The sequence below is a fragment of the Pelodiscus sinensis genome, chromosome 20 (genome assembly GCF_052426305.1).
Source record: "Pelodiscus sinensis isolate ZL-2025 chromosome 20, ASM5242630v1, whole genome shotgun sequence".
Classification (NCBI taxonomy): domain Eukaryota; kingdom Metazoa; phylum Chordata; order Testudines; family Trionychidae; genus Pelodiscus; species Pelodiscus sinensis.
In genome coordinates, this window is record NC_143071.1 from 13372092 (window position 1) to 13396294 (window position 24203).

Sequence of the window (24203 nt, forward strand, 5' to 3'; positions counted from 1 at the left end):
GCATCTCATCTGGTCCTGAACTGCTGCTGTGAGAGGGGCTGGCATAATCTTCTCTCTGGGGCAGCCTGTATACTTAACCCTCCTCCCCAGCCTCACTCCAGAGCAATGATTGAAATGAAGAAAATTCAAACTTTTTTTGTTTAGGACCCAAGCAACACCAGCTAAATCTTTAGTAAGAAATATAAGCAAACAAATAATCAGACTATAAAGACTCAATGTAACAAGGCAAGCCAACAGACTAGCTCTCTGGGTTACACTCCAGGCTGGCCCTACCATGAGGCGAACTGAGGCAGCCGCCTCAGGTGCCAGACTGGCGGGGGGGGGGGGGGGAAGACACTAGGACCCAGAGTGTAGAAAATTGTGTCTGCTGCTGGTGCATATGTAGATAGCAGAGCAGTACCCTGAGAGGAGAAGAACAGGAAGAAGGCAGAATTGAGATCTTTCAAAGTTTTGGCCCAAGTGAGGGGGAATGGGGACATCATTTGAGCTCCCTGTCTCAGGTGCCAAAATGTTGTGGGCCGGCCCTGGTTACAGTACAAAAATAATTATTCTGGTACAACCCCCTGTAGTAGGGTGCTGCCCCACTCAGGCCAAAAAGTACTAAAGCAGGCTAGAGGGAACCTGCACAGATTTCTGGCCAATCAGAGAGAGGCTTTTAAGAAGCCAATCAGAGAGCGGCTTGTTGGGGCAGCCTTGTATATAAGGAGCTGATGAGCAGCAAGAGGGCAGTTGGATCCTGAACAGGGAGGGTGCAGGACTGGTTCCTAGGGAAGCACCTTGGAGAAAACAGTGCTGGGCAGGTTCAGGGGAGTGAGAGAAGGAGGCTCCAGTCTGACACTTCCCAAGCTTCAGGCCTTGACAAAGGACCAGGGAAGTGCAGGGGTTACAGGGGAAGTTAGTAGAGAGAAAGAGAGAGAGAGAGAGAAGGGGGGCAGGACAAAGCGGCTGCCAGAAGGTTCCTGGGCTGGGACCCAGAGTAGTGGGTGCTCCTGAGTCTCCCCCTTGCACTGCACCTAGTCACACTGAGTAGCAGCCTTTATGGACTGTGGCTTGCCCCTGAGGTGAGGGTCTTGAGACAGAGGCGGCAGTTGGCCATGGTGGCAGGTGCAAGGCTAAGGACTGCTGATACCCCCAGAAGGCGGTAAGAAACCAGTGTGGTGGGCACTGCAAGAGGGCAAGGTCCTGAAGAGGACAGGGAGCATTGCGGGTCCAGAGAGAGAGTGTGGAGCAACGACAGGTGAGACACCTGCCAGAAGGGGGTGTTCTGCTGAGGACAGAGCTAATTCCCAGCGTGACCAGCAGGTGGCACTGCAGTAGTGAGTCGTGACCTGTTACACTTCCATTGTAGCTGTACAATACCTGTAATTTTGCTTATAGCAGTACAACGTGTTCCACTGTTAATGTGGGCTTCTTATTAATGTTAGACTTTGTCAGTAATCAGTTAAGTTGAAATGGTTTAAGTTGTTTATTTGTGGGTTCGCCATTTTGTTTTGTTTAGAACAGGTGAGCCTCCATTTTGATTAGTCGTCTCCTTCCTTGCTCATGGAGAAGGCGGGAAAACAGGGAAAGAGAGAGGAAAGTGTTCCGAGGCAACAGGAGTGCATAACTAAGGGGCGCTCAGAGTGATTGGGGTTTTCTTCCTTCAGCCTCCTCACTGACAGGGTGCAGTGAGTGCTGCTCAGAGAACTGGTCACTGGCTTAGTCTGTCAGTTGTGACTCAGGCGGGGTAACATCAGATGGTGTATTTGATTATTGGGGAGCACACACGGATTGTCAGATTAGACAGGGCTAACACAAACCCGAGACGGCACAAAGGGGCTAGGTGGGTTCTGAGTTAGGGCCTAGCCTAAGACCCTACTGTCATTGAGTCGTTACCGATCCCTGTCATCCCGAGAAGGAGACCTGAAGTTAGCTTTCCCTGGAACTGGGTAAGACAGGGTAATATCGTCTACCGTCCTGCTGCTGTTGTGTGTGACTCCCACAGTTTCCAGACCCAGTTATTCTATCCTTCCCTCGTCCTTTTTATCTTCCTTATCCTATAGATCAGGGGTCTCCAAACTACGGCCTGGGGGCCGGATGCGGCCCGCGAGGCCCTCTCATCCGGCCCGTGGAGACCTTTTTGGATTCAAAGGCAGAAGAAGTGAGATTGTTTCAAAACCCATTTGAAGCAGATGTGGCCAGTTGCCCAGATGAACTGCAGCTGGAAGTCATTGAGTTGCAAGCAAATGACCTCTTTAGGGACAAGTTCAAAATAGGACTGGTGGGTTTTTACCAGTTTTTGCTCAAGGAAGACTTTCCTAATGTCAAAACTTTTGCATCAAGGTACCTTTCAATCTTTGGAACAACATACCTGTGTGAACAAACATTTTCAAGAATGAAATACGTGAAGAACAATTTGAGAACAAACTTGTCCGATGATAATCTCAGGTCACTGTTGATGTTAGGGACAACAAATCTAAAGCCAGAAATGTCTGCTATTTTGGCATCCAGGAAACAATTTCACCATTCACACTAATACAGGTGTTCATGTGTAGTGTATGAATGTGTTATTAAATAATAACTGAATAAAATAATATTAAATAAATAATTAAAAACAACATCCATGTTTTGATTGTTTTTTATTTGGACCTCAAGTGTGTAGTCGGCCCCCGAACTGCTGTTTGATAGTTAATGCGGCCCTCGGGCTGAAAAGTTTGGAGACCCCTGCTATAGATAATAAAGTTTTGTTTCCTTTATAATTTTGTGTGTGGACTCCTCATTTGGTGCCCTGATAGGTGGGTGAAAGGAGTAAGAACCAGGTAAGAGCTCAGGTGGATCTCTCTGGAGTCGTCCTTTCTCTTACACTACACTAGAGGGGATCATACCACTGGTATTATTAAACAGGACAACTTGTGAATATACACAAGTTTTAAATACACCATTGCAGCACATTCAGCATTTGCATCTGTTGGCCCACCAGGTGCTCCCTGGCTGCAGTTAGGAAGCAGGCCCTGTGAAAGGACTGCAATTCCACCTGACCCTTATGTGAGTCAGATAAGGAAATGGCTGGTTCTTTACTTCCTCTCTCCTTCACCCATGTAAGGAGCAGACAGAATCTTAACTTGAAGGGGCAATATTCACAGAGGTTTCATTTTGATTAGTGCCTTATTGGTTTAGTAGCTCAGACTGTTGGCTCCTACGTTAGAAACAGTTTGAGTTTTTCTGGTGCTTCGGCAGCCAGAGGGTATGATTTTTAACTTGCTCTTAATTGTGCCACTGTTGACAATGAGCTAATGCACCTGGGAGGTAGGATTCTAAGTCTCAATGTCTAGAGAATGGTGTGCATGGCAAGCCTAGTTAAAACTCTAAGCACTCATGAAAAAAAGATATAGTACTCCCTTGATTACCAGTCTGGCTCAATTAAAAATAATCTCCCTTGAATCTTACTGTTAGTGCAGAGTATCCAGGAAAAATGGATGGAGAACAAAATGTGAACTCGCCAGGGGGAAAACTTCAGCAGGGCCCTATATATATATATATATATTTAAACGTATAAAAGTAAACTTCAAGCCAAAAGGGCAAACTCATAATCTACTGACAAATGTAGTTTCCGGATGACATTACACTGATAGGATGGCAGCCATGCGGCTTTGCAGACTGAATGGCATTAGAAAGATGAGTCAAGAAAGAGAGAAAATATCTAGCAAACTTTACAGTCATATAGCAAGCAGTCCTGCTAATGGGATTTGAAATGGAAGATTACACAGGTTCCTGTTTCCACTCCCATGGGCACGTCACTTAGGCCAAATATTACCCTTACAGTGGACTCCATAGCAGTGGAAGGAATGCGATTTCATGGGCTGCATTCAGAACTGTGAAGAGAATGCACACCCTAAAAATGTCATGGAACTCAGCACCAAAGGGTCCTGTGCATCACTATGCAGGGGAGGGTGCATGTAAATGTAATGCTGACAGACAGAACCAAACCTCTGGACCTTAGAGCATGAACCTCTACCGCTTGAACTAAAAACCAGGTGACTGTTAGCTAAGGCTGTAGAGGAAACTCAGTCTTACTCTCTGTAAGTGGTCTAAGTGCCACTAGATGGGACAGTACACCACACCCAGCAGGTGAGTGGGTTACATAAATCGAAGATGGAAGGTCCAATCTTTATACTGAAGATTGACTTCCAAAGGAACTGTCAATCCAAGAGGTGGGTGCTCAAAATCTTTGCAAAAGCATGTCTGTGGTACCTCAAAATAGAGGATACTAAAACTGAGACACCTAATCTGAGAGGCCACTTTTGAAAATTTGGTCCTGTATGATCAGAAGAAGTGAATATTAAGGGATTGTTCCAAGTGATTTGACACTGAAAGGCCTCCACCTCTCGGAGACTGTTAATCTAGCAAATGGCCATTATCCATAGTTGTCGAGGGTAAATACTAAATGGGAGATTATGCTGTCTCTCAAAATGGATTCTATTCTTTGTTATGAAAGCAGGGCATATTTGTGAAAGGTTCACCTTCAGTGATCAGATACTATGAAACAACAGTGTACTGAGACTAGGAAGCAGAAGGAGAAACAAATATACACTAATTAAAATGGACTGTATAGTTAAAACTTCCAAGGGAAGTTTTAAAACTCCCATTACTGCATATACATTATAATAGTTTTCAACTTTGCTAAGTCTAGTGAGAACTGTGGAACTTTAAATGGGGAGGGAGAAATGCAGCCATCATGTAACTGTTTTATTGTTACAGTCTTTAATGTCGTGTGTGTGTGTGTGTGTGTGTGTGTGTGTGTGTGTGTGTGTGTGTGTGTGTGTGTGTGTGTGTGTGTGTGTGTGTGTGTGTGTGTGTGTGTGTGTGTGTGTGTGTGTGTGTGTGTGTGTGTGTATTATCCACAAGGGAGAACTGCATAATGATCCTCTTTTCCCCCCAAAAAGCATTTCTCATCAGATCCAGATGGTACTTGAGAACTTTGATGAGAGAAATGACCTGCTTCTGAGTAGCTGTGTCAGAGGACATATCCTGGATAGAGGTCTCAGTGGAACTGAAAATGAGGCAGATGTTTTCCATTATTGCCTGCTACTGAGGTGCTAGCATTTCTTCCTCACTAACCACATGCTGGAAGCAACAATCATGCATCACCTTCTCTTCTTCTAATGGGTGCTCAAGCGTGTAATAAGTTGAATTCCATCTTGTTGACAAATCTTATTTTAGTTGTTGGCACAGTAGGGTGTTTCTTTGTAAAGAACTGAATTGAAACATCTGGCATTGGCAGCATGATCAAAATGAGCACTGTTTGGCTGATGCTTCTTCTTTTTTATCTTAGTCTCTGTGACACTAGAACCAGCTACAATAGCAGAGTAAAAAAAAAAAAACCACCCACTCAGGAAACCAAATTACAGGGGTCACCCTTTAGACCTTTCCCAATTTTACCTTAAAAAAACATTACCTCCATTGGGGAAGTAATCCCTGTATATAGTTACTTTTGAGGACACTTATTCTATGATTCTACTATGAATACTGCAAATACTATGCTATCATCTTCCTTTCTCCAAGGTTATTAATTCTTTAAACAACCATTGTCCATGGCGAACATTCCTACTAATTAGTTTCAGTGCTCTAGAATACAATATTTATAACAACAAAGCCAAACAGTGGGTCTGGTTGTTCATTATCATTTATCTATATATTCAAAGCAAGTGCATAGCATTATCATTCTGCACTGGTAGCATGCCCATACACTATATTCCACTGGTGTAAATCACTATGCAAGTTGCAGAGCAACTAAGAAACAGGCCTGTCATCTTTGGCCCTTACTTAGTGTGAGAGAAGCCTTTTCACTCCCTCCCATGCTAGCTTTTAAAATTTATCTTTGGGTAAGATACTATATTATTTTGGATGCACTGGGTGGCTTGGTGCAGCAAGTTGGGGCAGGAATACTGTAAACAGAGACAGACCCTCTGAAATGTATTGTTTGGTTTTTTTTTTAAACTAATCCATGTATCTCTGTGATGAAAGTTATATTGCTTCTCCAGATGCTTTATGAAGACATAACATAGAACTCTCAGTCAACATAAGAATTCTGACACATTATTTGTCTATTTTGCAGTGAATTGCAGATATAGGGACTTAAGACTGTAAGCCAGCAATGGGCATTCTAGGCTAGTGAGTGAGCTGCATGCGTGGCCCTCCTTAATCTTAGTGGGCGACAAGATTCTCATAACTAAGACGGTCTCCCAGGACAGGACAGTTTTGATAACTGAGCTTACCTACTAAGAATTTGCAGGCTGTGCTGATTGAACTGCAGCAGCACTTTGACTGGATGAAGAGGGAGTGCACAGCTCTCACAGGCAATGCTGTGTGCAGTTAGCAAGCAACTCATTGCATGTGCCCTTGCTTTACATGCATGCCACTTTAGTAATAGGGGGGAAAAAGCTATGCGGAGGGAAATCAGAGGAATCTAGCAATCCTGCATGTGGACAACGGTAAACTAAATGCCTCGCAGGTCACACACAGAACTCCAATGGGCCACAAGTTGCTCACCACTACAGGTTGAACTTCTCTAATCTAGCACTCTCTGGTCTGGCAACATCCATGGTATGGCTTGATTTCAGTTAGCTGGATGTTCACTTATCATAGGTATGGCCAATGTTCCTGTGATCCCATAAAGTTTGTCTATAGTCACCAGTCCTGGCTCTCAGTGTTCTGTGCTGTTATTTAGCTCTAATTTCCCCGTAAGAGTGTGTCTAGACTACAGGGTTTTGTCGACAAAAGTGGTCTTTTGTCGACAAAACTAAACCTGCGTCTACACTACCGCTGAGTTCTGTCCACATAACGTCGACAGAACTCAGTAGTTTTGTTGACGCTGGTAAACCTCATTTTACGAGGAAGAACACCTTTTGTTGACAGAGTTCTGTCGACAGAAGGCATTATTGCATCTAAACTGTCCTTTGCGTCTACACTGCCATGTCGACAAAGCAGCTTGCTTTGTCAACAGAACTGGATGTAGTCTAGACGCTCTTTGTCGACAGTAGCTTTGTCGACAGTATCTGTCGACAAAACTTCTATCGACAAAAGCCTGTAGTCTAGACGTACCCTAAATGTCTTCGAAGAGCCCAGTAAGCAGTGGAAGTGCTGATAATGCCGCTAGACAATATTGACCTTCCATGGTCCCAATGGAGCCAGACGAGAGAGATTCAACCTTTACTGCTACGAAAATTATTCTATACCCATCTGGTATCTGGTTAGCCTTACATAAGAACACACACATTAAAATTATTCCTTAAACAGATAAGCTATCACTGCTCCATCTCCTCTTGACACACGGAGACAAAACTCACTGAACTGGGGGGAAACTCATATGAAAAGGAATGAGAAATGAAAGAGCAGCACCTTATACCCCTTCCATAACCAGATACAGGCTCTGACAGACCAACTGTTAAAGTCAGCTCCAGAGACGTCCAAATTCATCCTTGGGGAATTAACAAGAGGAGCATTCTAACAAAGCACAGCTGGTGCAACAGAGCATGGGACTGAGGATAGGCAGTTTCTGAATCTGCCTGATTCTAAACTCTCAGGACTTTATGGTTAATCACCCAGAAGCAAACTGTCAGCACACAATAGCACAGACTACTGGTGTGGCATCCTCACATCACTGTGCGCCTGGCACTTTAAATGCAAGCAGGTGTATTCTGTATTTCCCCATAGTTTCTGAATGGACTTCACATTATGAATAATGAATGAATAATGAATAATAATGAATGAATGTCTTGCGCCCCTAATCTCCCACATATCTATTGACTGTTCTGCCATTTACTTTTCACACTTCCTGCAGATCTCCTCTGTCCCATCGTTTGGCCAATTATGAAGGAGCCTATTGATTAGTGATCTTTTAAGATGTCCATATCTATAAGCATACTTGTTACTACTGAAGTTGCTCTAATACTTACACGGCACTAGCAATTTCAATCATTGGCACTTGTTTCATTTCCCAACACAAAGCAATTTACTTCTCCTTCACATTTCTCCTGCGGTGACCTCTGTGGATAGATGGCTCACAGGAGCCACAGCACCTAGAACAAAAGCCTGGAGCTCGCAGATCTCTCCTGTGGAGAACCTTTTCTGGAAAGTCATCAACAAAAGCACAGTTCATGTTTTCATCTTTGTGCATGATATAATCCACTTCTCCTTGTCCCTCACCTGCCAGGTCAGCTGCACTTGCTGAAACACGCACAAAACCACCATGTTTATATATTGAGGACAATATATAGGGCATGGGTCACAATTCAAAACAATCCTTTTAGTACACAAACAGGAAACTCCTAAGTTATATAAATTCACTCAGAGGCAACTGACTTTCCAGATGTATGCCAGAAGTTTGTTCTGAATAAGCATGCCTGAATGTTCAGCCACTTTCAGGAGTCACATTAGTTGCAATTAGTTTCTCTCCATTTCCTCCACACAAACCACATTGTACACCCAACAGCATATACTAGAAGGCCCAAGAATCTGGGGAAGCGAATAACAATTAGCATTTTCCAGTTGCAATAGGGTGAAAATAAAACGAAATATATTGAATCTCCCTATTGTGGGGAGAGGGAATCAACCAAATATGAAGACAACAACAAAAGTTACCAAACCTAAGTAACCAAAGACCTTAGTTCACAATGATGATACATTTCTTAAACTACTGGCTATCTGAGTTCATTTTCTAAGAGTAGCCTCTTTCCTTTGAAGTTCCCATATTTCTCTGATTCTTCTTCCTCACATGAACACCCATTTGCTAACTCACTGTGCTGGTCTCTTAAACAGGGTTTTGCTAATCTGGCTCTTCCATTCCAGGAAGGCTCCTGGTTCCACTCATAAGAAAAACATAAGAACATAATAATGGCCATACTGCATCAGACCAAAGGTCCATCTAGCTCAGTATCCTGTCTTGTGACAGAGACCAATGTCAGATACCCCAAGAGGAATGAACAGAGTAGGCAATCATCAAATGATCCCTTCCTTGTCACCCATTCCCAGCTTCTGATAGAAGCTATAGGCACCATTCCTATCCATCGCAGCTAATAGCCATTGATGGACCTGTCATCCATGAATGTATCTAGTTCTTTTTTGAAACCTGTTAAAGTCCTGGTCTTCACAACATCCTCTGGCAAGGAGTTCCACAGGTTGACTCATAACAAAAGTATGAACAATCTTTTATTTTTGAGCACATTATGATTCAAAGTCTTTTGGGTCATGATGTGCTCATTTTGCCATTGGACAAAATGGATCCAAAGATGCCAATGTGCCCTATGAAATATCTGATAACTCAGGAGTTGTATCCCATTGTTTTCTTAACCTCTGAATAAATGATGCTATTAAAATTTCTGTCCTCTTATCTCATGGCATTGACCTATCCCTTTTTCCAAGGTGAAATTGAGAATGCAAGGTGAGGATATCCTGGTCCTGGAGATTGAAACCTTCCCTCCCATCATCATATCCACTGTGCATTTACCCATTTCAAGCACAATTATTGCTGTTATGTTGGAAAATAATTTTGCTGATGGGGAAACTATGCAGAGAGAGGCCACATGACTTGCCCAAGAAGACACAGTAAGTCAGTGGCAGAGCTGGGATTAAAACCCACATATGTGAGTTCCCAGACAGCACAACCTCCTTCAAGCCATACCCAAATAGGCTATGCTAACAGAAAAACAACGTGTTGAGACATAGTAAAAATCTTTATTTGTAAGCACTGTGACAGGCACAAGATATAAATAAATAATCTAATTAGCTAAAGGGGTGGAGCAATGAGGCACAGAGCACTCTAATACTTCCACTGTACGCTGTTTTGTGCTTACACATTGCCTAGCAGACCTCTCCAAAGAGTTTGTGGGGCCCAAGGCAGGATGCTGGGAGTGGGGCCCCAGGCCCATCTGGTGGATGGTAAATTCTCAGCAGCGCAGGACCCTGAAAGTGTGAGGCTCAAGGCATTTGCCTTGCTTGCCTTACCCTAGGGCTAGGCCTCGGGTCACGACTGTAGTTCTAAGGTGCTACCACAATACAAATTTTTAAAAAAATTACAAAAGCAAAAACATACAACTTCAATCCCTGTGGCCATACTGTGTGTCAAATTCAGAGTGGGGCAAACTGTTGGGCCATTAATAATAATTTCCCTAAATCTTATGATTTGTATCAGTTTTAAAAACTGAGATCTCAGGACACTAGCCAATATAGTGCAACAAATAAAGCCCACCATTAACCTTAGCATTCCATTCTGGGTTTTTAATGGCTTTTGAGCATAGCTATGAATGATAAGCTGACTGCTGACCATCTGGTCCTTCGTGGATGTGTTGCTTCTTGCTGACTTCGCAGTTCTTAAAAGGTTCCCAGCAAGGCACAATTTTTTATTTATCACGCCCGGGTAAGTCAAATGGGACCTGCTTAACAATGGGAATAACTTTTTAAAGACATCATTTCCTAAACACATAAATGTCATTTTCTATCAAATTAAGTATTTCTATGCCCCATTTCTCCAGCACTTTAGCATTTTAACTTGACAGATGTGGTAGATATTATTTTTGAAGCCTCCATATCCGTGTGTGCGTGTACTTAAAAGTTAAGGCAGCATTTGCCCATTTCTCATGCATTTCAGTTATTTACCACATCAACATGGAGCACAGGCTATGAGAAATGGAGGTAAAAGTAATCAGAATAAGAAGAATACCTCTTAAAATGGAGGCAGGAATTCAGAAATAAATGGATTGACTTACACAAGAGTTACCATGACAATCCTTTTTTAGTAGAAATTCCTGCCTGATTTTCAGTGCAGAGTCTAACATATTTGGATGGGTAGCTCCTCTGATGCTTATTTTTTAAAATAGGCTCCAATGAAGATCCTCACAGTTAGAGGCTGGTGTGCATAACTTCAGTATCACGCAAACTGGCAGAAACTATAGTAAGGAACAGAAGTATTAGACACTAGAAGACTTACCCACCGTAGCCTGGGTCCTTCAGGGTAGGGGGCTGGCAGTGTGGGGTGCAGGGCTGGCCCACAACATTTTGGCACCTGAGGTGGGGAACTCAAATGACATGAGCTCACCATCTTGCCAGTCATCACACTGGGTAAGTGGCCCCCATACCTCTTCCACAGCCCTTGACCACAGGGTTGATACAGGGTCGAGGGGGAGCACCACCAGACAGGCAGGGAGAGAGAGAAAGACCCACTAGCCAGCAAACTTGCCACCCTCCAGAGCATCCACAGCCTGCTCCCTCAGCACCGCTGGGCTGCCCAGCATGCCTGCCCCACAGAAGGCTTGCATGCCCCTCCCCCACCACCTCTGGGCCAGGCCCAGAGAGCGCTGCCAGGGACAGCAGAGAAGCCTGCAGCCACTCCCATCCCCTGCCCGGAGCCGCCCTCCCCCTTCCCTGAGCTCTGCCTTCTCCCAACCCCCTGCCCTGATCCCAGCATCCCCACCCCCTGCCCTGAGCCCCTCCTCACTTCCCAACCCTCACTCTCATACCCCCACACCCTGCCCTAAGCCCCTCACATCCACAAGGCCCTGTCCTGACTCCTGCACCACCCCATCAGAGCTGGCCTTACAATGAGGCGAACTGAGGCAGCCACCTCAGGTGCCAGACTGAGGGGGGAGGCGCCACTAGGATCCAGAGTGTAGAAAATTTTGTCTGCTGCTGGTGCCAGGTGCCCCAGAAGGAATGAACAGAACAGATAACCATCAAGTGATCCACTCTCTGTTGCTCATTTCCAGCTTCTGATACAGAGAGTAAGGAGCCCATCCTTGCCCATCCTGGCTAACAGCCATTGATGGACCTATCTCCCATGAATTTATTTAGAACTAAATTCAAACTGAACATTTTGCAAAGCTTGGACGCTTGGGCTTCACTTATGCTTTCCAGTAAGGATCTGTATACAATGTACTAATACATCACAGGAAAGCACTTTCTCACAGCCTTTCCACACCATGAGCCAACTATAACTAATGCAAGAAGCACCACTGATGACAGCTGAAGACATAGGGATGAGTCTAGCAGGATACTCCGTTAGCAGCCTGAACCTCACTTTTGGGTACACAAAGGAAGGCAATTCTGGGTGTGTGATATTGGATGTAGTGTCAAAAGTGATTTCTTTGAAATAGTCAATGGAGGTAGGTAAAGGAGGTACTGGAATTTCAAACACTGTGTCAATTTTAAATCTAACCGTTCATGTTAGTTTAGTAGGTTTTTTAGATAATGTGAATTTCATTACGTATATTTATGTTGGTGGTGAAAGAGCATAAAGTAATTTGGCAATTCATGAATCACTGGAATAAAAGGAACCATTAGCTATTCACATTAGTGTAGATTTAGGGAGCTTTGACCTGTGGATTACTGGCACAATAGACTAATAACTCCAGCTGATACTAATATTGTTCTTATGGAGATTGTGTGTGAGTTAATTTGCCGTAAGTGCTTTGGTTGGGAAGCTAAAAGATTAAAAGGACACTATGTCCTTCTGAACTTCCGTCTTATTTGAGATCTGCATTTCTAATAAACTCATTTGAATATACAGAAGGCCATGAGTCTAACAATAAGCCGAGCTAGGGAATAACAGTAAAGAGAAGAACAATTCCATAGCCGAGAGATGATTTGCTGCTGGATGTACAAACAACGCAAAGAACAGCAAAGACACGCTGAATGAGAACTACATTTTTTGTCCCTAGGAAGGGGAAAAAAGGATCAAAGAAAAGTTAAAGAATAATCAGAGATAATGATGGTAATTTGTTTCCCTATTGTGAGATAATTGATCCACGCTGAAGACATAATTATAGTACATTAAAGAGATGAATAGAAAGACAAAGGCAGAGGCACAGAGCGAAGACAAGCCTGAGTCAAGATACTATAATTATGACATTTTGAAAGCCATAATATTTTGATGGCGGCCTTTCGACCCACAGGCAGCAGGAACAACAATAACTGAGGAAGCATAATTTCAGTTGTCAGGTACCTATTTCCACCCCCCTTCCCTTGTTTCTCCCTTGCAGTCTCTGATGGAGTGCTTGCTGCCAGCAATAAAGAAGTTAAATGATGTGACCGTCCATTTAGTTAGTGATGGTGTTTCTTCTGCTTGGATTGTCTTCTGCCGTCTGCTAATCGCACTTCAGGATAGATGATTCATTCACTGACTGCACTTTTAAACGTTAGAGTCAATGCTCCTTTTGCTTGTAGCTGAATCAAAAAACAGGACTATGTAGCACTTTAAAGACTAACAAGATGGTTTATTAGGTGATGAGCTTTCGTGGGCCAGACCCACTTCCTCAGATCAAGTAGTGGAAGAAAATTGTCACAACCATATATACCAAAGGATACAATTAAAAAAATGAACACATATGAAAAGGACAAATCACATTTCGGAACAGGTTTCCTCACCCCCTCTTGCTGTCCGTGTGACATAAGGCCCTGGGGCATTAAAATCCCCCTTGGCCTGAGGGAAGGACTTGTCCTTTTATTTAAACAGGAACTCAGTGTCATTTAATGGAATTTACCCTCCAGGACAGATGGAATGTTAAGGTTCCTGAACAACATTACAGAAGAGTGAGTCCCAGATCCTTCCGATAGGGCAGGCAGGACACACCATCAGCCCACAGAAATGTAGCAATGAAAGGGATCCAGAAAGGTCATTGAGTCTTGTTCCTAGCACTGAAAAAGGACTAAATATTAGACCATCCCTGACAAATGATTGTCTTGCATTTTCTTACAGTCCTGCAATGATAGGAATTCCACAAAATTCTTAGGTTATTTGCCTCTCAGACAGGAAGTCATTCCTAGTCTAACCTACATCTCTCTAGCTGCAATTTAATTCCATTATTCCTTGTCCTATCCTCAGTTGTTAAGAACAATTTATTACTCTCCTTTTTATAACAACCTTTTATGTTGTTGAAAGCTATTATGTCCTCCTCCCCACCCCACCAGTTTTTTCTTTTTCAGATTAAACATATCAAATTTTTCAATCTTTCCTCAAAGGTCATGTTTTCCAGGCCTTAAATAATTTTAGTTGCCTTTTTGTGGACTTTCTCCAGCTGATGCCTTATTAAGCACAGAATAAGGTCGAAGAATAATTTCTCCTATCTTGCTTAAAACATTCCTAGTACAGGTTGAATTTCTCTAGTCCGGCACTCTCTGGGTATGTCTACACTATAGAGTGTATATCTCTTCCGAAAAAAGGTTCTTCCAAAAGAAGCCTGCAGTCTTCACATAGCCTGTGATCCAGTAACATCTAGTTAGCTGGATGTTCACCTATCATGGGTGTGGCCAAGTTTCCCATGGTCTAATAAAGTTTGTTTACAGCCATGAACACGGACTCTTTGAGTTCTATGTTGTTATTTAGCTCTAATTTACCAGTAAATGTCTTCTAAGAGCCCAGTAAACAGTGAAAGTGTAGGTAATGTTACTAGACAGCCTCCTGTGATGAGCAAATTCTCTGGTTCAGCACTAGTCAGGTCCTGAGAGTGCCAGAGTAGAGAGATTCAATTTGTAATTGATTCCAGGAAGTTGTTTGCTTTATTTGTGAAGAACAAGTCATGCCAAACTAATCTGATAGCTTTCTTTGATAGGATAACGAGCCTTGTGGATAAGGGAGAAGCGGTGGATGTCATATACCTAGACTTTAGTAAGGCATTTGATACGGTCTCGCATGATATTCTTATTGATAAACTAGGCAAATATAACTTAGATAGGGCCACGATAACGTGGGTGCATAATTGGCTGGATAACCGTAGTCAGAGAGTTGTTGTTAACGGTTCTAAATCCTGCTGGAAAGGGATAACAAGTGGAGTTCCGCAAGGGTCTGTTTTGGGACCCGTACTGTTCAATATCTTCATCAATGATGTAGATATTGGGATAGAGAGTACGCTTATTAAGTTTGCAGATGATACCAAACTGGGTGGGGTTGCAACTTCTTTGGAGGATAGGGACATAATTCAAAATGACCTTAGCAAGTTAGAGAAATGGTCAGAGGTAAACAGGATGAGCATTAATAAAGAGAAATGCAAAGTGCTCCACTTAGGAAGGAACAATCAGTTCCATACATACAAGATGGGAAGCGACTGTCTAGGAAGGAGCATGGCGGAAAGGGATCTAGGAGTCATAGTGGACCACAAGTTGAATATGAGTCAACAGTGTGATGCTGCTGCAAAAAAAGCAAATATGATTCTAGGTTGTATCAACAGGTGTGTTGTAAGCAAAACTCGTGAAGTCATTCTGCCACCCTACTCTGCACTAGTTAGGCCTCAGCTGGAGTACTGTGTCCAGTTCTGGGCGCCACATTTCAAGAAAGATGTGGAGAAATTGGAAAGGGTACAGAGAAGAGCGACAAGAATGATTAAAGGTCTAGAGAACATGACCTATGAAGCCAGGCTTCATGAACTGGGCTTGTTTAGTCTGGAAAAAAGAAGATTAAGGGGGGACATGATAGCGGTTTTCAAATATCTAAAAGGGTGTCACAAGGAGGAAGGAGAAAATTTGTTCCTCTTGGTTTCTGAGGACAGGACAAGGAGTAATGGGCTTAAAGTGCAGCAAGGGAGGTTTAGATTGGACATTAGGAAAAAAATCCTAACTGTCAGGGTGGTCAAATATTGGAATAAATTGCCAAGGGAGGTGGTGGAATCTCCCTCTCTGGAGATATTTAAGAATAGGTTAGATAGACATCTGTCAGGGATGGTGTAGACAGAGCTTAGTCCTGCCTTGAGGGCGGGGGGCTGGACTCGATGACCTCTTGAGGTCCCTTCCAGTCCTATGATTCTATGATTTATAATAGTGTTATTTTGTTGATTCATATTGAGTTTGGGTTCCACTGTAACTCCCAGATCCTTTTCTGAAGTACTCCTTCCAAAGCAGTCATTTCCCTTTTTTTTTTACACCAGGAACTACATTTTATTTTAGCCATGCTATGTATTCTTCTTCTTAAAATTAATACTTACTGTGATATTTTAATGACTAAATTATAAGGGAGCTCCAGGAAAACAACCCCATTAATACCAAATATTCCAGTTCCTAGGATGAAATAGAAGACCAGACAGAGGATCAATTGGCCATCTTGCTACTGAGACTGAATTACTACCAAAGAATCAAGTTCCTCTAGTGCTGTTATCAACCATATGGCCAAAGGCCCCATCCCTCACCCTTTACTGGAAAACCTAAGCTGGGCATTGTTCCTTCTGTTGCCTATGGCTACTGGTACAAGAGTCTACCTCTCTAAGCCCTGGTCTACACTAGGGAGTTATTTCAAAATAATAAGTGGTGCATCCACACTTACCAAGCTGTTATTTCCAAATAAGGGGCTGGTTATTTCAAAATAATAACTCTTGCTTTCCACAAGGAATAATGCTTATTTTGAAAGTTAATTCAAAACAGTGGTAATATGGATGCTCCACTGCTGCTATTTTGAAATAACTATTCCCCAGAGTCTTTCAGACTAATTAGTCCCCAGTGCTTCCTGGGGCTATAAGTCCAGGTAATGCATCCATATTAAGGGAGCATGCCTTGGACTAATTTCAAGGCTTCCCCTTAGTAGGGACACGTTATTTTGAAATTATTATTTAGGGTGTTATTATTTTGAAATAAGTTATTTTGAAATAACTTCCAAGTGTAGACATGCCCTAAGGGATCACTCCATTCCTTTGCAGGTCAAGAAACTATTATGGGACATGCCAGTAGATGGCTCAGTGCTAGCACGTACACAATGGAGAAGTCCCAACAGGTAAAGTACTTTATTTACTCTTGCATTTGCTAAACTAGTCTTTCGAATGCTAGCTCTGTTTAGCCCCTTCAGCTAAGGATTTGTTGGGGGATTAGCAGAGCCTAGGAGAATGATCTCTACAGAACGATGCACACCCCCATTACAGCTTCTGGTCGTATTACCATGTTTGAAATTTTGAAGCCTGTTAGCCTATGGCAGTGAGCTAATGATGAAACTTCAACAAGCTACGGGGAACAAACCTGAAAGAAAGCGAATGCAGTGTTCAAGGGAAAGGATTGTTAAAATACTGTAAGACTAGCTTGGTTATAGTGCCCAGAGACACAGTAGAGGAAGAAGCCTGATGGGAACACGGAAATGAAATCAACAGCTGAGCCCTCGTTGTCCGCACTACTGGATGCTGTAAAAACTTGCCACTGTAGAGCCTCTGTGGCCAATTATTTATTTATTAATATTAACAGAAAGGGGAGGAATTATATTAATGCTTAAGAGTGCTTATGCCATGGCATGATTAATGCCTTCAAAAATCATGTGACTTACCCTTTTCTTGCTCAGTTTGCTGACTTGGTATAATCATTTATGTGAGCAACAACCAGCAACCTGGCTTCCAAAGCTTGGAATGGACACTCTTTAAAAAAAGCAAAACGAGGAAAGCACCCCCACAAACAAATGAACCATCTTCCAGGCATGCTGCAAGACGTCTGTTTGACTGGCTTTCTGGATAGTATGCTTCCCATAACATACTATGGGGGAGGGAAGGAGAAGTATATGTAGGTGCCGATATCAGATTGGCTGAGTTCCTGAGAAATGCCTGGTAATGCTGCTGGGAGCTGATCACATTATTAATTATGTAATGGCACCTAGAGGCTTGGGACAGTGTCTTTTTATATTCATAACTGAATAACAAAATTAAACTCACCTATCTTTATACAACTATATATACATATTTTAGCTTCATGTTATATACACACACCTGAGAAGGGGAACTAGTCTATCTTTGGAAATAGCACACAAAGGACAGGTCTGCACAGCAGTGTTATTTTGGAATAACGTTATTCTGAAATAATGACCGTGTCTACACTACAAGCAGTTATTTTGACATTATGCTGAAATAATGTCGATCTGGAGGACTTCTTCCTCCAACTCCTGCAACCCTCATTTTATGAGGACTATGGGAAGCTGGAGGAAGAGTGTTCTTCCTCAGACTTCCTGCTGTGTAGACAGTGCCAAAAGCCAAAATAAGCGATTTTGATTTAAGCTATGCAATTGACGTAGCTGAAGTTGCGTAGCTTATTTCAACTTTAGCCCTATTGTGTAGACGTGCCCTAAGGTTCTTCAATCAATGTTGCTCTGACAAGAGAAAAATGAGAACCTATTAAAATAAATTTGGTTTTTCCTTCCCTCAACTTGTTTCCCAGGCCAGCCTATTCTATTACACACATGAAGACACACACTCCTTCAATTATTTAGGGCTCAATCCATCACTTGCTCAGTCATAATTCACTCTTTCGCTTACTGTGCTATGCACTACACACTGAATTTTTGTGTGAACTAACCTGAGATTCCTCATCCCTCAAGAAAGAAGAGACATCTTCAGTTTTTACTTAGCTCAAGCACAAGAAAACATTTAAAAACCTGTTTTGTTACTTACCTTGTTTAAATGGGTCCCTTCTCTTTAATTCAGAAATTCTGGGGCTTGGGCCATGAAAATAAATGCAAGTTGTAAAAAAGTATTAAATTAAAATCCATTTAAAGTGGAATGTGTTTGCCATGCTTGGACCCTCTATCATGCTCCTTAGCCATCACGCTTAGCCTTTAATGCATGAGAACGCTCTCTTTTTTCAGGACTTACGTAACCTACTCAGTACATATTATGCATTCCATTTTGTACCCTAACCTTGGAAGGCATGGGAGGCTACAGCTCCTGTTGCAAGAAGTTGTCTTTTGGCTCAGGCTGGGGAGAGGTTCTATCTTACAGCTCTAGAAATCAGGTGTTCTATTCCCAGCGAGGCTGCACCATATGCATGTGCCTTGTGGGGGCAGGGCAGCTTGTGTGTTCTTATGATCCCAGGAGCTTAGTGCTCTTGGTAGGTTCGACCAAGCCGGTAAGGTCAAGGGGAAAGGAGGCAGACTAAGCATGCACACTGGTGCTCCAGGATTGGGGGTTTAGCTTAGTGTTTACAACCCAGACCTAGAAAAAGCTTTTGTTACGGAAACAGCAACAAAGAATTCCTTCTCAACTGTGTGTGACGGCCTTCCAGAGTCACTCACAGTCACTTGTATGACTGCCAGTGGTGAAAGCAGAAATGAAGCTATTGACATGAAGATGGAAGTCCTGAGTGCCAAGATTAAGACCAGAATTGGGTTCTGGAATGTACGTACAAATGAAATGAGCAAATCAGGACCTGCTTGTGTGGTGTAACATGGCTACCATCATTATGAAAAGACACTGGAGGTGGATTGGGCACGTGCTCAGGAACAGTAGAAGCTCCATCACAAAGATTTCTGTGCACTGGATCCCTGAAGGGAAGTGGAAATGAGGACGACCCAAGACAACATGGCACCGGACCGTTGAAGTAGAAATGAAGAGCATGAATTACACTTGGGGCATTATTGAGAGGCTGGCCAGATAGACAGAAGTGGAGGACCTTTGTTGCTGCCCTTTTCGCCAGTGGGCGTGAAGGACGATGATTATGATGATGATGATTCCCAGAGAGGACCAAGATGATGTAAATGTAGAGAGAAGTTAGACCCACTCCAAGGAAAGGTGCTCAGCACTTTCAGTGTGCACCAACTTCATGTTGCGTGGTTCTTTGCTGTGTTCCCTGTAATCTTCTTTTGCCTCAAATTCTTCATATTCCTCTGGACAACTTCCCTGAGTAATCATTCCATGCTAGTGATGTAGGAGATGTTTTAATGATCAATACACTGGGATATGGGCCAAGATTTGAAAGAACAAGAATCCCTTGAATTCAGAGGTTTAAATGTCAATAGGATTATCTCAGGATTATGTGGCTGAGTTTTCTAAAGTATGTTGAGTTCCATGCAATGTGTATGGGACATTTGGATGAAACTTTAAAAAAAAAAATACAATGAGGTCCTGTCTAGTCTAAGTGAATCTTAAAGAGCCATGGTATTTTTAGAAGTTGTGTCCCAATGGCCTGTACCAAAATTATCTTTTTCCGACAGCTAGACGCCTGCTGTATATTTGCCTGTGTTTCCCATGGAGCAGGAATGACCTTGCTGCTGGTGATTTTAGCATGGACTACTGAATCTGTCAAAACAGAGATGTTTTGCAGACAAAAAGGGCTAAATAGATATAAGATATTGTACATGTATAACCTCGTATATGCCATATTCCTAAGCTACACTCGGCCAGAGATGCCTTGCCTTCTCTTTTAGTTGGGCACAATTCATACAGAAAGTGTCATTCTTTTCCTTTCTGAAATACTGAAATTTAATCATTACTAAATAACTTCCATCTGTCTCTGTGCATTAAAGACATTTAAACATGGTGTGAATGAGTGCTATCATGTTTCCTGTGTCACATCTGTGGTATGACGTTCATTGGTAAGAAAAATAAAATTCCAGTATAAATTGCTATAATATAACATGTGAAATGGTTGCCAGATTATAGATATCCTTCATAATTAAGGATATATATTTCCATCCTGTGAGTTTACCAGCCCTATAAATTTGAAAAGATAAACGATAACAACTTTAATCTTAGTTAGTAACCATATAATCATGATCATTCTACCCAGCCTGTGGAAGTTTAAATCCCACATAGAAAAGAGAAAAATTAATGCATGCGTCCCAATGGATTGCTATAAATTACACTAGCTTTCAATTCATTTTTCTCTGGGGGTCACTTATGTAATGAAGTTTATAGATTAATGAGCTAGATTTTAGCTTTTTAATTTTTTTATTTCATTGTCAGTGTGATATTTGTATATAATCTCTTCCATCTGAAAGCATCTCTAATAATTTATCCTTCCTAACTAGCCTTTAACATATTTAGTGCTGGTTATGGTTGATTTTTTGGGGTTGGTTTGTTTCTTAAGACTGGTATCTTTACAAATTCTCAGATTCACATACCAAGGTGTAGGCAAAGAATGCTAGCAAACAAGTGCTCACAAAAATTAGAAAAATCTACAGTAGTTGCCACAGAAAGAGTTATTACATGCCCACAGCTTTAGAAGACGTGAAAAAAATTAAAGCTAAAATGAGGGAGGAGGGAACACAGCTGGATTCAAATGAGCTTAACTTAAGCCAGCAGTGACGCGGCAATGAAAGAAATGTGATGCTTTGGTCACATGATTAAAATATCAATAAAGGGTGCTAAGGAGAGACCCTAAATTGTCACACAGATGCATTCAACATCTCCCTTATAGTCATTAACATAAACATATAAGAATGGCCATACTGAATCAGACCAAAGGTCTGTCTAGCCCCATATCCCGTCTTCTGACAGTGGCCAGTGCCAGATGCCCTAGCAGGAATGCACAGAACAGGCAATCATCAAATCATCCATCCCTTATTGCCCATTTCCAGCTTCTGGCAAAGAGTGGAGAGGCACCATCCCTGCCCATCCTGGCTAATAGCGTGGATGGCCTGGATATTCTCAGTTCTCTGCTCCTGCCCTCAGGGGATTAAAATGAGATGCTCATTGAAAAAGTGACATCAAAAAGTTTTCTATTGAAAATTCTGTTTTGATTAAGCTATTTTTTTGCACAAAATCATATCAATTTTCCTGAACTTTGGAAAAAAAATGTTGAAAATATTCCATTCTGACATTTTTGGAACAGAAAATATCTCTATTTCAAAATGAATTTCTAAATTTACTTAATTTTACAATGAAAAAATAAAAATCATAATGGTTGAAACATCGCATTTCAGTAAATTCAAAAAATTTCATTTCTGTATCAATTGATCTGAAACAAATTATTTTTTGAATTTTATTTTAGTAGAACTTTGGCTTTCTGCTCCAATTTTTTTCCTTCTCAATTGTGGAGGGGGAAAAAAAATCAAAATCTCAACTTTTTTGTGGGATGGAAAATCCATTTTCCAACTTGTCACATGTCAGGGTCACACCCTCAGTGTTCTTTACCCCAATGACTCCCTCTGGCGCCTCAATACTTTACCAATAGTCCAATGTTTATTCACAAATTTGCCCTGCAAACACCCTGGGGCCTATGCCAGCCCCCCGGTTTTAGTTCCTTAGTCCCAGTCAAATTCCCCTTTTACAGGAAGATGCTTCCTTCAAATCAGCCTTCCTACAGAGGAAGGGGGACCTGGGCCCGCCCTCACTCCAGGTCCCAACCCAGGGCTCTAAAGGCGGGGAAAACCTTCCCCAACTTGGTTGCTGTGGTGTTTCTCCTAAACGCACCAACCCGTGGGCATCCACTCAGCCCCTCCCTGGGTCACCTCCTTCCTTCCTGGTGCCCCCAGGGTTTCCCGCTTACATGTCCTTCCAATGGGCTCGCTGGCCTTAACTCCCGGCCTCCCCTTGCTCCTTCTTCCCCCTCCCCTTTATGCACCGGCTTCCACGTACGTGCCACCCTCCATCGCACCAGGGCCCCTCCCTCCTACATCTGACACTGGGATGTTAGTTTTCCTCTTGCACACCTATGCCCCTGGTGGGATGCCACGGCTTCCCTGAGTCACCCCCGCCACACTCTGCACACGCGCGGCGGTAAGGACACTGCTGTGCGGGGCACAGCTGCTCCGTCTCACAACCATTTCTACCAATAACAAAAGAGGCAGAGAACACAGGGTTGAGTCACCTTTGCATTGCTTGTCTTTTGGGCATCTCTAGTTTGATTTGTCCCCGTTGGGTTTCACTCATTTAGTTGTCTTTCTGTGGCCCTTGTAGTGGGGCACTCACCTGGATTCATAGAATCATAGAATAATAGGACTGGAAGGGACCTCGACAGGTCATCGAGTCCAGCCCCCCGCTTTCAAGGCAGGACCAAGCTCCGTCTACACCATCCCTGACAGATGTCTATCTAACCTGTTCTTAAATATCTCCAGAGAGGGAGATTCCACGACCTCCCTTGGCAATTTATTCCAATATTTGACCACCCTGACAGTTAGGAATTTTTTCCTAATGTCCAATCTAAACCTCCCCTGCTGCACTTTAAGCCCATTACTCCTTGTCCTGTCCTCAGAAACCAAGAGGAACAAATTTTCTCCTTCCTCCTTGTGACACCCTTTTAGATATTTGAAAACCGCTATCATGTCCCCCCTTAATCTTCTTTTTTCCAAACTAAACAAGCTCAGTTCATGAAGCCTGGCTTCATAGGTCATGTTCTCTAAACCTTTAATCATTCTTGTCGCTCTTCTCTGTACCCTTTCCAATTTCTCCACATCTTTCTTGAAATGTGGCGCCCAGAACTGGACACAGTACTCCAGCTGAGGCCTAACTAGTGCAGAGTAGAGCGGCAGAATGACTTCACGAGTTTTGCTTACAACACACCTGTTGATACAACCTAGAATCATATTTGCTTTTTTTGCAACAGCATCACACTGTTGACTCATATTCAACTTGTGGTCCACTATGACCCCTAGATCCCTTTCCGCCATGCTCCTTCCTAGACAGTCGCTTCCCATCTTGTATGTATGGAACTGATTGTTCCTTCCTAAGTGGAGCACTTTGCATTTCTCTTTATTAAACCTCATCCTGTTTACCTCTGACCATTTCTCTAACTTGCTAAGGTCATTTTGAATTATGTCCCTATCCTCCAAAGAAGTTGCAACCCCACCCAGTTTGGTATCATCTGCAAACTTAATAAGCGTACTCTCTATCCCAATATCTACATCGTTGATGAAGATATTGAACAGTACGGGTCCCAAAACAGACCCTTGAGGAACTCCACTTGTTATCCCTTTCCAGCAGGATTTAGAACCGTTAACAACAACTCTCTGACTACGGTTATCCAGCCAATTATGCACCCACCTTATCGTGGCCCTATCTAAGTTATATTTGCCTAGTTTATCAATAAGAATATCATGCGAGACCGTATCAAATGCCTTACTAAAGTCTAGGTATATGACATCCACCGCTTCTCCCTTATCCACAAGGCTCGTTATCTTATCAAAGAAAGCTATCAGATTAGTTTGGCATGACTTGTTCTTCACAAACCCATGCTGGCTATTCCCTATCACTTTATTATCTTCCAAGTGTTTGCATATGATTTCCTTAATTACCTGCTCCATTATCTTCCCTGGGACAGACGTTAAACTGACCGGTCTGTAGTTTCCTGGGTTGTTCTTATTCCCCTTTTTATAGATGTGCACAATATTTGCCCTTTTCCAGTCTTCTGGAATCTCCCCTGTCTGCCATGATTTTTCAAAGATCATAGCTAAAGGCTCAGATACCTCCTCTATCAGCTCCTTGAGTATCCTGGGATGCATTTCATCAGGACCTGGTGACTTGCTGACATCTAACTTTCCTAAGTGATTTTTAACTTGTTCTTTGTGT